Source organism: Corvus hawaiiensis, chromosome 6, assembly GCF_020740725.1.
Source record: "Corvus hawaiiensis isolate bCorHaw1 chromosome 6, bCorHaw1.pri.cur, whole genome shotgun sequence".
Classification (NCBI taxonomy): Eukaryota; Metazoa; Chordata; class Aves; order Passeriformes; family Corvidae; genus Corvus; species Corvus hawaiiensis.
Window position 1 is genome coordinate 55,567,896 of NC_063218.1, and position 13,937 is coordinate 55,581,832.

Consider the following 13,937-nt stretch of genomic DNA (forward strand, 5'->3'; position numbering starts at 1 on the left):
TGGTGGCCATGCTCCTGGTCTCATGGAAAGGGGAGATTATTTCCCATTTCAGTTCCCGGTTTGGAGGGAAATATCCACTAACAGATATAATCCACTAATCTTGCCGAGAATTCTAGAAGAAACCCACTGCTTTCTTCTGCAAGGAACACAGTAAAATGCAAATAGTATCTCTGAAGGAGAACCTACTATTCTCTCACAGAGCAGCCTCCTGCTAGGCAGTGATCCCTCCATGGGGTTTGGAGGAGTGGATTTATCTCAGGCAGAGGAGGACATTAAACTTAAGTTTCCTTCAGTGTTGAGTGGACTGAAGCTTAACTATTTTGCTGCAAGGGAGTGAATGGCAATGTCCCCTTCTTCCTCTCTGTAAAGCACAGAGGCCATCTGCCAGTTTGAAAAGCAGAGCAGAGACACCCACCCTCAGCAGAGGTCACTGGGGTCCAAGTCACAGCAGGAGAGCAGCTCCTGTTATACTGAACAAGTGTCTGTGCTGACAGAAGGCAGGCCTCTAACTGGTTTCCTACGGATTTCCCTTTTAGCTGGTACTGGTACCTCTAATTTGCCTGTGCTGAGTCTCGTTCTCAGGCACCTGCCTTTTCCCAAGCATTGTCAAACACGAAAGCAAATGCGTCAGTCAAGGTTGCAACACTGAGTGTAGGGGAGGTTTATCCTTAAGAGCATCACGTCTGGGGTCACTTAGGCCAGTACAGAGAAAACATTTTAAAAAGGAGTGAAGGAAGAAGTATTCTCATGAAAAAATGGTGCTTTTGTTAAGGTTTTATTCAGGTGATTTTTTTGTGTGAATGACTCAAACAAGCAGTGGGCTGGCTCACAGAACCTTTTTGTGCTGAGGGGTGGCAGGTGGTGGTGTTCAGGCAGAGTTCAACCAGGTACCACTACTCATTGCTAGTATGGACAAGAGGAGGATTAGTAAGATTAGAGGAGGAAACAGTGCCCAAGGAAGGGGTTACAGGCTTCTAATTTTGTCTAACTACTACCCAGGGTTTCTTCTTTACTTGCCTTTGGCTGTTAAAAGTGACTCAAACGCCTTCACTTGCCTACAGCTATGTATGTAAGGCCATTATTATTAATAAATCAAACTACTTCCCTTTGTATGTGCTTGGAAGGAGTTTAACGTGCTGAATGCTCTGCTGCAGCTGAGAACACAGCTCTTCTGAGTTTCAGTTCTTTCCAAGAGTTACTGATGTCAGTTTGGAAATACCTCTCTTTTACAAGCCATTTAATTGCTTACTTTAAAAATTTACTAAAGCTCAGCTGGGGCCTGGTTTTCAGTGAACCTCAGTTCTGTACCCAGAAGGAATTTAGATGACTCTGTGACCTCGTAGTAAGTGAATAAATTAGAAAGATAACTTTTTAAAACTATTGATTGTACCTGGAATACATGTGGGATAAAATATCTTAGGGCACAAAGAAGCTGTTCTCATTTAGAATACTTTGGAAGCTGACTTGGGAACAGGTTGGGAGCTTGGCTCTTCAGCTCTACCAGACACCAAAAAGTTGGAAGAACTACCAGAGAGGATTTTTATATGCAAATAAGAAAGAAAAAAGAACTACTCGAGGGCAGTGTGGTGTATGTGCTTGCATTGGGAAATTCTGAGGTGCTACAGGTGTATTTGGATGGTACAGAGATTTGCTGTTACCTTAGCTACTGTGAGGATTGCTCTGACCTCCCACTACATTTTTCAGTTGGTAAAAAGGAAATTCTAATGCTTAGGGCACAGGGGTGGTGTGAGGATCAACTGCTCAATGTGTATAAAGTGCTTTGAAAATGATAACTGTTATGTAATTGGAAAATGCTGACAGTTATCATCCATCTGGGACTGATTATGAAAAATAACAAATTAATTCATTTCCTCAGGATCTAGAGGGTAAAAGAAGCATAAAACAGACAAGGCTGTGCAGGTGGTAGAGTAACTGGGCTTGTGAGGTCAGCTAAGATGAAATCACATGTGAAATGAGGTCAGGATTCTCTATGTTTGTGATAAACATTTGTCCATTACATCATCTCATTGTTTGACACTTCTACCCAGCTCTTTAATGAGCATTTACAGGCCCTGTGACTCACAGGTGTGTGTGTCCCATGAACCTGTGACACCACTGTGAGCAGAGCACACGGCCCCAGGCTGGGAGCATTTACTGACCAGTGGGACTCGTGCTCGTCCCTGGCCTCCTTCTGACAAAACCTGGCCATGAAGACTGGACAGCTATTCCCCCACGTTTGGGAGGCATTGCTCCTCCTGCAGGACACTGGTTTGGGATGGTCCTCCACTTGCATGGATCGCTCCAAGCACTGGCAGTGTGTCCTGACTGGCTCTCGATGGGATGTAACACACCATGAGCATAGGAGCAACAAAGGCAGAACAAAGAGAGCATTTGCAATCAGGATTAAGCTTCATAGCAGCCACTCTATCCACTGGAGCTTGCAAAGCTGCAAAACTCTGAATTTTAAATGCATTAAACAGTTGTTTTAATTTCATTTAACACTGTCAGTCCAGTTAGTGTTTGTCATTTCTGGAACACGACAGAAAAAGCAGTGAGAGAAGAGACAGTCTGATGCTGAAATGAAAAGTGGGGATCCTATTCTGATGGGGTAGAGCACCACCCAGCCTCAGTGGCTCCTACATCTTCAGCTGGCTCTTTCTTACCCCTGTCTCTAAACTGTCTTCCGAAATACCGGCTAGATGAAAAGCATTTGTGGTTCCCCCTGGGAAGGATGAGGAAAGGTCGGGATTTACATGGTGATATTTACTACTACAAATTCTGTAATAGCCATTCCAGAAACTTGGTTCAGTGGTTCTCATCCCTGTGAACTGAGCCCATCTAACTACATACCCATACACCATTAGGGTTTCCCAGCAACTTTTGGAAATTTTTTCTTCTTTCATTACCAATCAACTCCAAATTAGTCTTCATAATTTTCCTACCAAAAAACCATGTAAACCTGGCCTTCAAGGATTAGTCGCACTAAGGAATGCATTACCTCTCTTTAGATTTCCTTTTATACTCATTTGAACATCTAAAAAGTCAAGTTTAATGGGAAATAGGAATATAGTCTTGTAAGAGTCCCTTTCTTTCCAACCCCCCCACCCCCCTTTTCCCATTCAAAAATAGAAAGATTGAATCCTACTGGGTTTGTGCTGCCTGAGAACTGGTGCTGTGCTCTCTCAGCTCCCCTGCTCTGTTCTGAACAAACCCTGAGCTTTGCAGCTGTCTGGAACTGGTGTGTATTCTATTAGAGCAGAAGAAAAGAGAAAATAATGCAGCAGGAGAAACTCAGGTACTTTTTGCAAGTCTCATTATGCGGATGACATAGAAGAGTGTGTGACAAGAGGACAGATATCTTCTGACTTCTTCCCTCTTAGCAACATTGCCCTTAGCGCCTCTGCAGAGCTCAGACCTTCTCGCTTCTGTTTTCTCTAAATTTTATTTAACGTGTGATTCTGCATGCATTATGAGTGGAGAAATGGAAAAATCAGTGCAAAATAAGGATAACTGTATTCTAGTTGGGCCTTTAGTGTGCAATCTGTCCTACCTGCCTTGCTCACATATTGGGTACCCCTGCCACGCGCATGAAGTTTGGGTTTGTATTTATCAGAACTTCCAGTGACACTGTGGGTTTTGTGTGGGTAAGGGCTGTGAAACAATTCTTCCATGTCTGGGACAGCTTGTTTTCACTTTAGACACTGTCACTTGTGGTTCACTGGTTTTGGTAGCCTTTCCTCATGTATGGCAAGCTCTCCCTTAGCATGTGGCTTTCCAGGGATTAGGTGAAGCGGCAGCCAGGGAAGTCTGTATCTGCTGCTCTTGGTGTGACAGGATCGCATCATGTCCCTGTGAAGCTGCCTGGCACTTTCTCTAGTGAAACATCTTCCATTTCTTGAGATGGCAGAATGCCTCTGCCTGCAGAAGTCACCTGTGGAGTCATTTTGGTGAGATAAGTGGATGCTTGGGAATGACCTTGGGCAACCGATCTCGCAGCAGATGGTGCTTTTAAGTGCTTTGAAATATTCTTTGGATGTAGATTTCAAGCATGAGCCAAAGGAAGCCTCTAACGGTACTTTGGTGGTTAAGATAAACATTAAGGTGTCTTTCATTATTATTGTTACTGTTATTTTTATTGCTATTTGTATTATTATAATATTATTATTATTCATGTGTCTAGATAAGCATGAAGAATTCCCAGAAGAGGTACCCACCTAAACTCCATTGAAACCAAAATAACTTAGGTACTTAGATACTGAAGAGGATTAAAAATACCTGCACCTAACATCAAGCATCTAAACACCATTAGAAATCTGGGCCAAAGTGAAGGGAGAGAACAAATTATGCCATTTGCATATTAAGCAGGCTGAGAAATGCTCAAAAACCTGATATTTTTATGAATCAAATAGATACTTTGGGAATTTGAATGGGAATTTTTTTCTCCTTTTTTTTTCTGCCAGCACAAAATGATGGGAACATCACAAAATTTGTAGTGCAAAACATATTTATTAAAGCCCAGCCACACCAGTGGTTTTGATAGCAATTCATTTCAATCAGTGGCACTAGGAATTATTGCTGTCAGGAGAAGGAATAGGCTGCTGTGCCTATATTGTTTGCTCTAAAGCAGGACGAGAGCCACACCATTTTGGTGTTTGTGATTTCATCAGTGGGAGAAATACACAGCCCTGGACTCTGGTCGTGTCATTTTAAAAAGCTCTGAGTTCACCTTTAGAAATAAGCACCCAGGATTGTCTGAAATTATACATTTCCACTCTCTGTACTATTTTAACTCAGTTGGGCTCTGAGGCCGTGGTTCATGTCCTGGCTTCCTCTCGACTCAATTATTGTAATTCATTATTAAATTGTTATTTGTTTTCATTCTTTACGCTGTCTGCTGTTTTACAAAGCTCAGCAGCTGGATTTGTAATATGGAGAGCTCTGTTCCATTACATTACAGCATCCCCACAGCATTTTTTTGTTGGCATGTTCAGCAGCACATTGATCTGGATATTTAATTCTTTGCACACTATAGATTAACCCTAATCTATGCACTGCTTTAAGCATTTCCTGGGATTAGCGGTTTTCCTAATCTGAACTGCAATCCAAATACAAAGTTTTAAAATTCTTTCAGTGTTTGTAACCAAAACACTGATTGCAAGTGTTGTTGAGCTTTGAGGTTCATTCCAAGTCCAAAATGGGCTCTGGATCTAGAATTTGCAAAGTCCGTCTTGTTTTCATCTGCCAGTGCTCTCTAAACAGATGAGAGTTCACTTATTCCTAGAGTAAGCAAGGAATTCTGTTAACCCTGTATCTTTGGGTGCTGTTTCATCTCTTGGAGACCTAAAGGCACCATCTGGTTTTGGGTGGCTGAGCTGAAATGTGTAAGCCATGGTCCCTGTACCTAGTGCCCCCTGCTATCAGCGGTCTCATTAATAAAGACAAAAGTGGTTTCTGTACGTAAAGCACAGCCCAGCCTCCACCTTATCTCTAAGTGTGTTCACACTTGCCTCTGCCCCAGACTCAATAGGACTTGCACTCTAAATAATATTTCTCTGACAAACGCAAGACTTGATTTTACTGCAGACCTTTATTCTCTAATTCTTTTGCTTGCTCTTTCTATCCTTCCTTACCTTACTCCTTTCATGGTGAAGTTAATTCCCTTTCCTCACTGCTGTCTCCTGTTTCTACTACTTCCTATTTTTTCTTTTCCTAAGCTACAGTCTCCCTTGCTCTCCCAGCTGGTTTCCTTTCAGCTGTTCTTTCTGCCCCATCAATTCTTTTTCTTTTTCTGCTTTTCCTTTCTCCATTTTTATCACCCTTTTTAAAACTTTTTTCATTTTTCCTGTCTTCTGTCTGTAGTCTCAAAAATTTCTCTCACTTTCTCTCCTAATTCCTCTGTCTTTTCTCTTTCCCCAATCTCTCTCCCTGAAGTCCTTTTATTGGCATCTGTCTCTTGAATCTCATTCTTTCCCTTTCTTAACACATTTTCCCATATTCCCCACTTGTATGTCTCCTTTCTAGCTGAGATAAGCATTTGTCCCCAGGAAATGCCCCTGCCTGGGCTTGTCCCCATGTCCCTTCGTTTTCTCCAGCTTTTGTAATTCTCAGCACACCTGTGTGCCTGGAGAAGCCATTCATCAATAAACAGAGGGCAGGCAATTTATCAAAGTTCTGTCTATGAATGTGCTGCCAGTGTACCTTCCTTCTTTATCCATAGGGCCTCCAGAGCCTCCCCTTGCATGGAGAGGGTGGCTGGATGAACAGGCTGGCTGATACTGAGGCTGTTTTTACCATCTGTCAAAAGGCACAGACCTCTCTCTCCCCAGTATACCACTTTTTCCTGTCAGATATTCACAGGCATTCCAGGTACGTATTTTTTGAAGTGACTGCCAATGTGGTATGGCATGACATGACAGTCTCCAGGATATATGAGCCAGGAGGCAAGAGAGATCAATACTTGACAGACTTTCCCTACCTCATTGTTCAGAGGACACTGGTTTTGTCTGGAGCTTGCTGGCTGTGCTTAGCAAGGGCCGTGGTTTAGTCACCACACTGGTTTGCTGTTCATCCTGGCCTCAGTTTTGGCGGTTTAATTGGTATGTACAGTTGTCTGTGAGAAAGATATTGTCAGGACTCAGCCTTGAGTTGAAAACTGTGGATTGTGGAAGAACTTTTACATTGTGCCAGTGGAACGTTTCCAGTCCTCCGCAAGATGTTTGTTTTTGCCTTTCTTCCATGGGAGCATTTCTTCCTCTGAAGGACACTAACATAAAAAGCTTCAGAACCTCGGAAATAGGATAGTGTGAGCCTTCCCTGCTGCTTGCAGTTAACAGAAAAATATGCAGGCATCAGGTAAATTTAATTATTCTTCCACAATTCTGAATTCTGAATTGCGAAAGAGCTAGTGAACTGTCTGTCTGTACATACAGCAAACAGCTACAACCTGGTTTGAGTCTGATTTGTCTGATCCACGATGATGGCTGCAGAAACAGTCTTCTTTTTTTTTCTTTTCCACAAGGAGAGCATGATCCTGCAAAATTTTCATCCCTTTCATTTGTGAGAATTTGCTACAGGTAACAGGTTTCCAAACTCTACTTATCCATCGTCCAAAGATCTGCTACTCTTCCTTCCCATGTACAGAGCTGTGATAACTTTTGGGCCCTGCACAGGCACAGAATTTAAGAGTCAATATTCTTGGTACTTCCTCTGCAAGCTTTATGGAAAAAAAACCACATTAATTTAAAGACATTTCACATTTCTGCGCATGCAGCGAGGATAGATGAGGGAGTTTAAGCCTAGTGACTGAAGAAATCTATGTTATAGATGTTAGGGGGCAATGTTTTGTCCTGTTTTTCTGTTCCAACTTTGGAAAAGAGTTGGTAAACTCTAAGTGCACTCAAGAGACTATGGCTTTTGTGCAGACATCTGCAAAGTGATTGAATTTTCCCAATTGTGCAGGCACTCAGACACTTATTAGACAATATTACTAGAACTATTTGGAAAGAAGGAGTGGAAGAGAAAAGAAATTCTGCGTGTGTGAAGGGGTTTCTTGTAGCCTGTTTTGGGGAAGAAATTTTTCAGCCAGTATGGAATGGCGTGGGGGAAAAAATACCCTAAAATACATTCGGTTTTGCATTCTCACAGTCCTTTGACCAAGACCTGCTCAGAATTTGGCTTACCTTGATATTGCTACTTGTTGCACACTTCCCTGCAGGAATGTTTTAGTCAGTGTCATGAGTGTGACCAGTGGGAACCCTGCACCTTCTGCTTGCACTGCCTGTCATACACACTCCGTGCCTGGTCCACAAAGGTAAAAACCAGCTGCAGCCTCCCTGTAAACCACAATGTCATCTTGAAGTGGCTCCCTTTCAAGAGGCTCTCGGGTCAGTCACAGGCTACAAGGATGTCTGTTAACAGCATGGCTGTCTCACAAGATTGGTACAGGGAAAGCACCAGGAGAAGCGTGTTCCTGGTATTCACAGAAGGACGCGCTGGGCATCCCTTCTCTGTGTCACACCGAGTAATACACAGGGCATTTATTGAGGATTCCACCAGCATGCCATGAACTTACATGCCGTGTGAACATGTAAATGCTGCTTGGTGACACTGACACCTTGTTCTTCTGAGGCTGTAATATGATTTTCCTGATAGCTGCAAACGCCACAGCCCTGCTGGGCAAACTTTCAAAGGTGGGTAGAAATGTGTGTTTGCACATCAAAACAGGCAATTTATTTCACAAACACCAAGGTTGTCCAGTTATCCATTTTGCTTATGCAAATATGAATTTTCACAAGCACAACAGCTGTGCCTTCCCTGCAATTATTTCCATAAGGTAGTGGATTGTTAACTGAAGGAGATATGCCTGTGATGGTGCTTGGGGAGTGTTTCTGGGGGATGGGTTGCACAAGTACAAGAAGGCTACAGATAGACAGTCCAGTGGCACTTAGGCTCACTCATTTGGAGTGGTGCAAAACTGGCATTGCACAATCTGAATCTGTGGACAGTTTTATGAGAAAGGTCAGGATCTGGATTGTGGGTGAAGACTGTGGACCCCTGGGCCGTGTTATGTCCATGTCAGCTTGGGGTGCGATGTCTTCTCATCCCATGCTCTGGGGCTCTGTTGAGCCCTGGGGTGCTGTGCTGGCCTTTTGGACACAGAGCTGCGTTTCTTAGGGATTCGTGAGGGTTTGCATAGGGCTTTACAGGGCACCCATGGGTTGGATGTGAGTGCGGGTACACTGAGCTTCCCAGGGGAGCCTCCCCATCCATTCCCCAGCTGGACCCCATGGCAGAGCCCTGTCCAGCGCATCCTTTGGAACTCTGTTTCACGGCACCGCACGCCGTGTTGCGGACCCCGCCGCCGGTCCATCGCCGGGCGCGCAGGACGGCATCGCCCCGCGGCTCCGCCGAGCGCGGTCCCGCGGCCGCCCCGCTCGGCCGGCCCGGTCCCCTCCCGCGGGCTCCCCTATGAGGTCAGCGCGGCGCGGAGGCCCCGCCCGCCGCCCCGCCCGCCCGCCCGCGGCCGCAGGGGGCGGCGGGCCGCGCTCCGCCCCGCGGCCGCCCCGCTCCCGCGTTCATTTCATTCCTCCCCTCATTCCGCGCATTCCTCGCATCGCTGGCGCCGCGCAGCCCGGCCGGGAGCCCGGCCCGCCCCGCCGCCGGCCGGGCAGCAACTCATCCTCCGAGGGCTCCGTCCGCCGGCCCGCGGCAACCTACGGCCGCGGTATAAATAGGCAAGCGGCGGATTAAAAATAGGCGCGGGGCCATAAATAGCCAGGGCGGCCCGGGGGCGGCGGGCGAAGTTTTGCCGTCGGAGCGCGGCGCGCTGGCGGTGCGCGGAGGGGGCCGCGGCGCGGAGGTAAGAGGGGGCCGCGGGCGCGCACGCCGCCGGCGCTTTGTGCGGCGGGGCGGGGGGCCCGTCCCGGCCGGGGGCGGCCCGGGGGGGGGCCGGCGCCCCCGCAGGTGCCGGGGCAGGCGGGCCGGGGGCCGCGGCGGGGGCAGAAGTAGTTTCCCGCGGAGTTGTGCCGCTGCGGGGCCGCGGCCGGAGCTGCAACAGGCGCTGCCGCCCGCCCCGCTCCGCTCCCCCGCGCCGCCGCTCCACTTACTCGCCTGAGTCACCGCCCGGCACCGGCGCGCTCACACGCCGCTCGCACTCACACACGCACACACACACACACACGGGCTCCCCCCGCACACACGCACACGCGCGCACCGATCCTTGGCATTTTTCACATTTTTTTTTTTTTAACGCGGGGAAGCAGGAAAGCCGCGAGCAGCCCCGGGCTGGGCGCAGAGCTCGCAGCGCTCAGGAGCCATCCCCGGGCGGCCCGGCCTGGCGCGGAGCTCCGCTCGCCGCGCTGCCCCCAGTTTTGCCTCCCTCCCCTCTTTTATTTTCCTCTGAAAGATGAAAGAAGGAATGTCCTTTTTCGCTGCTTCTTCTCCTTCTCCAGAGCTGCTGCTGCCGCCGCTGCTGGTTAATTGCACATTCAAGTGGAAAATTTTCGGGAGTCAGCAGAAACATTGTATCCAAAAAAGACAAAGTCGCAGTTACAGCAACACCGAGGAGATTGTCCCTGGAAAACTTCCTTTCGGTAGGAACCGCAGGGTTTTTTTTTTTTCTTCTCTCGGCGAGGTTTTGAAGAGCTCCATCGCACAGCTGTCCCCGGCGCTGGTGCGGAGGGCCGGTGGCAGCCTTTGTTCGCAGAGGAGCGCTTTCAAAGGAAGTGCACTTCCAAGGGGGAGGGAAAAGTTATACAGTGCGGCTTTTGTACCCAAATTAAAACAAAGCGGCCCCCTCCACACTACCAAACAAAAACAGCGAGGCGAAATAAAGCGAGAAGAGGGGGGAAATAATGTCTGTTTTCACCAAGTAAAAAAGTTTGCGCTCCTACCTCTGTTGAACGCGGTCCTAGTCGTGATTTTTCTCCTCTTGAAATCTGTTTTAAGTTGAATGGTGTTACCAGTATAAAAATATTTATGAAACAATGAAATACCAGCCACCCACGTTTCTCAGGAGAGTTGTTAACTTATTAGAAACAAGTGCCTGCCTTTGATATGAAGAAATGAAAAGTGACCTCCAGAAGTGCTGGAAAGTTAGGGAGCAGTTCTGCCCTGCGCTCTCTGAATGTAAATGGCTCCCAGTATTTTTTAACTGTTCTGTGTTGAACACCATCTAGGCAAGAAAGGCCAAGAAGCATCAGATTGTACTGGTGTTTTCTCACTTGAAATAGGATTTATAAGAAAGGTAAGCCGAAATGGCAGAGCCTCAGGGAGAAAAAGTACATATGCAGCTGTATTCCTGTATTAGCAGAAGCATATTTGCTTTCTCTTCGTGCTGATAAAGTTTAGAAATGCAATTTTGGCAGTTAGCGGTTTTACAGAGCTGTCTGACCTGGGTAATGGCAAAGCTGGGAGCTGTATGGATAACATGCTGCTCTCCCTAGCTGCATGCTCGGTTATTATGCAGCACATCTAATATGGAAATCTCTGTGGGAATGCCTCTAACAGGAAAATTCATGTAAATAACTAAGTGCTACCTGCAATTGAATATGAAAACAAAAATGGTTATAATTACATTAATTTAAAATTATGTAGGATTCTTCTTACAAGCCTAGATTGGGAATGTGTGTCTGTAATGTATGATGTATGCTATCTCTATAAATAGTTGGGGAATACCATTACAGAATATTAGATTGTACTGATGGTAAGATGGTGCTATTAAAAATGACACAGACCTGTATATTAAATTACTTCTGGGAGTGGGAGGGAAGCTTGCATGTTTGTTTGTATGTGAATATATATATTTTTATATACACACACATGCATCCTTTATCTAGGAATAGAAATACAAGAATTAATACAGTGGATGTTCTTGAAACACAAAATTGAAGATTTTATGTTTGGGTCACATTCTGAAGTTGCAAGTTTTTAAAATCAACTTTTTGAAATTATTTTCATTGAGGGTAAACATTTAGAGGTGCATTTATTTTTTCACCTTTGTGGTAAAACATGTCTTTTCACACTGCACTGGTGTTTAATTAGGTCATAAGGCGTTTTCTATACCAGTAGGGATAATTCTGCATTTTATTTGCTCCAGGTTTTTATCAGCTGACCAAGCAGAAATTTTGGATGCAAAGGATTTCTTTCAATTTTTCTTCTTAGCAATCTAGAAATACCTTTGGAAAGTACTTTATCGCTAAACACGTTCGGTGTATTTGGAGCATCAATTCTGTGTACGCCGCTTTGGTGAAGTAAATATTATTGGCCTTTTCAGCCAGGGCAGTGTAACAACAGCTCTTGAGATTCAAATTATAGTTTTATATTCTCCAGTTTCTTAGTCAGTGCTGAGTGGGGTGTATGCAAGCAGTGAAGCAGAGGGAAAATGTTGATTTGACAGGAGTCTTAGTAAAGACAGAGTGTGCTTAAAGGAGTTTTAATTAAACAGCTAGAAAAGAACAGCAGAAACTTAATTACGAAGTGGACCCGGCCGTGAGTGTCCAGCTGAGCATGGTGATGTGTGGAGATGTGTGAGCATGTGTGTAGCGTGTTTGGTGTCATTTGGAACCAGTGGGTTTTTTTGTTGTTGTTGCTGCTGGATGCTGTAGTGGCTTTGGATATCGTTAAAGTGGTTTCTAGGCTTTGTTTGTCCATGCCTGAAAAAGTTCAGTTGAGTCACATGCAGAGGAAAAAAACATTTCTGCCTTCTTTCTGTTTAAGCCGCCTTTGTGATAGTATTGTAAGCAAACCTTCAAGGTAAGATACAGGCAATACAGGAATAAAAACTTCTGGAGCTACAGAGAAATACTGGTGTCTTTCACTTCAAAAAAAAGGGGAAGGTAAAAATATGCAGTCGTGTATTATGATACAGCTGTCAGCTTTCAATCTGTAAATTAGGATGGTTACACTGTTGGAAGAATTTCGCCAGAAGTAATCTGGTTTGATGAGAAGGTGCCCAAAACATGGAGATTTACTGTACACTTCTGAATGTGTTTGGGAGAAGGTTTCCTTCAAACCTGTTATGAACACTTGGTTTCTTACTGGATATACACCATACATATATATACATCACTCATTCTATCTGGTATTCCTTCATGTCACTACTATTAATCCTGTACCCCTCCAGAGATGGTTTAAAAGCTGTCTTTCTATAGTGATTCCATTTATTTAGGAAGAAAATATTTGCTGGATCCAATCCTTACTCAGGTTAAAGTGACCAGGATGACTCATAGGAATAAATATTTGCTGGATCAAATACTAAGATATTTACAGCATATGCTTTATGTACATGGTTAGTGTGATATTTGATGTCTAAAGAAGGACATCTTTGATTTAAAAGAATACCGATTTGACACACACACTTATTCAAATTTCTGCACGGGGCTTATGTTCTGCTTAACTTGTAATCTGCCTAAGACTTGAAGGCAAATTTCTATTAACAGCTGATCATTCATTCCATTCGGGCTCTTATTCATAGCATGTGCAAATATGAGGTGAGGGCTGACTTTTTAGAAATCTGGTCTAAACTCAGGTTAATTCCACCAACTTCGTACAGCCTGTTGCTGGATTACTTTGGCTGGAATGAGGGTGTGAACTGGCCCTTTAAAAATGATTTTGAAGTCCCCAGCTCATCAGAGGGGCCTACCTTTTCATGAGAGAAATAGTCCTGGTTTCTGGGATTTGAGGTTTAATTACTGTTGTGTCGCCATGTTGCACTTTGCCATTAGCGCTTGCCGCGAGCAGGGGTGTTTTATGTTCCTAAACTGCAGCCCTTTACTATTAAAAAATTATTGGAATCTCAACAAAATTTTAGAACTTTCAGGAGGTAAATCATCTCTCTGAAAGCAAGGGCTGTTAGAGGGTTTGTGGCAGTTTGTGAAAGTGCTGTATAATTTAAATTGCATCCTGTGATATATGAACAGATTAATGGCATTATTTATTGTGAAGCCAACTGACTCTAAGCTATGCTGAAGACACAGTTTTAGAAGAAAAATCTCTGCAATAAATTCTCACTTTATGACCGTATCTTGCTCTCTGTTCTTGGACAAAACTCCTTTTGACTTTTGCAAGTGGAACAAGGATAGAATAATATTTCCTGGAATAATTTTGTGTTTGGTTGTAATGATTGCTCACTTCCAAAACAGAAGAGAGTGAAAAGTTGCAGACTTAAGTCCTTTGAGGCAGCAACTTCAAGTCTGCTCCTCAGATCTGTCACACAAAATTCAGCTGTTTTCTGATTTAATACAACAAACCTCTCGTTTTTGTATGAAATCCTAATCCCACTGCAATCACTGTGAGTTTTATCTTGCTATTGGTAAAGCCAAAATTTCTGTCTGTGTTGATGCAGATTCAGCAACTTTTATACTGGATCAGGTTATTAATGTTCCACCAGAATTAAATTAATTTCAAAATACAGGAATTGAAGTCAAAATCCAGCTCCT

The 13,937-nt window shown here is 44.6% G+C and overlaps 1 long non-coding RNA gene across 1 annotated transcript; it reads right to left on the reverse strand.

The window, feature by feature from the left end:
- Positions 1 to 9,723: 9,723 nt before the first annotated feature.
- LOC125326982 lies at positions 9,724 to 10,577 on the reverse strand. Its single transcript, XR_007204098.1, has 2 exons — positions 10,392 to 10,577; positions 9,724 to 10,228 (listed from the first exon to the last, which is right to left on the reverse strand). It is a non-coding gene; the product is annotated as an uncharacterized LOC125326982 (long non-coding RNA).
- Between the last annotated feature and the right edge of the window lie 3,360 nt (positions 10,578 to 13,937).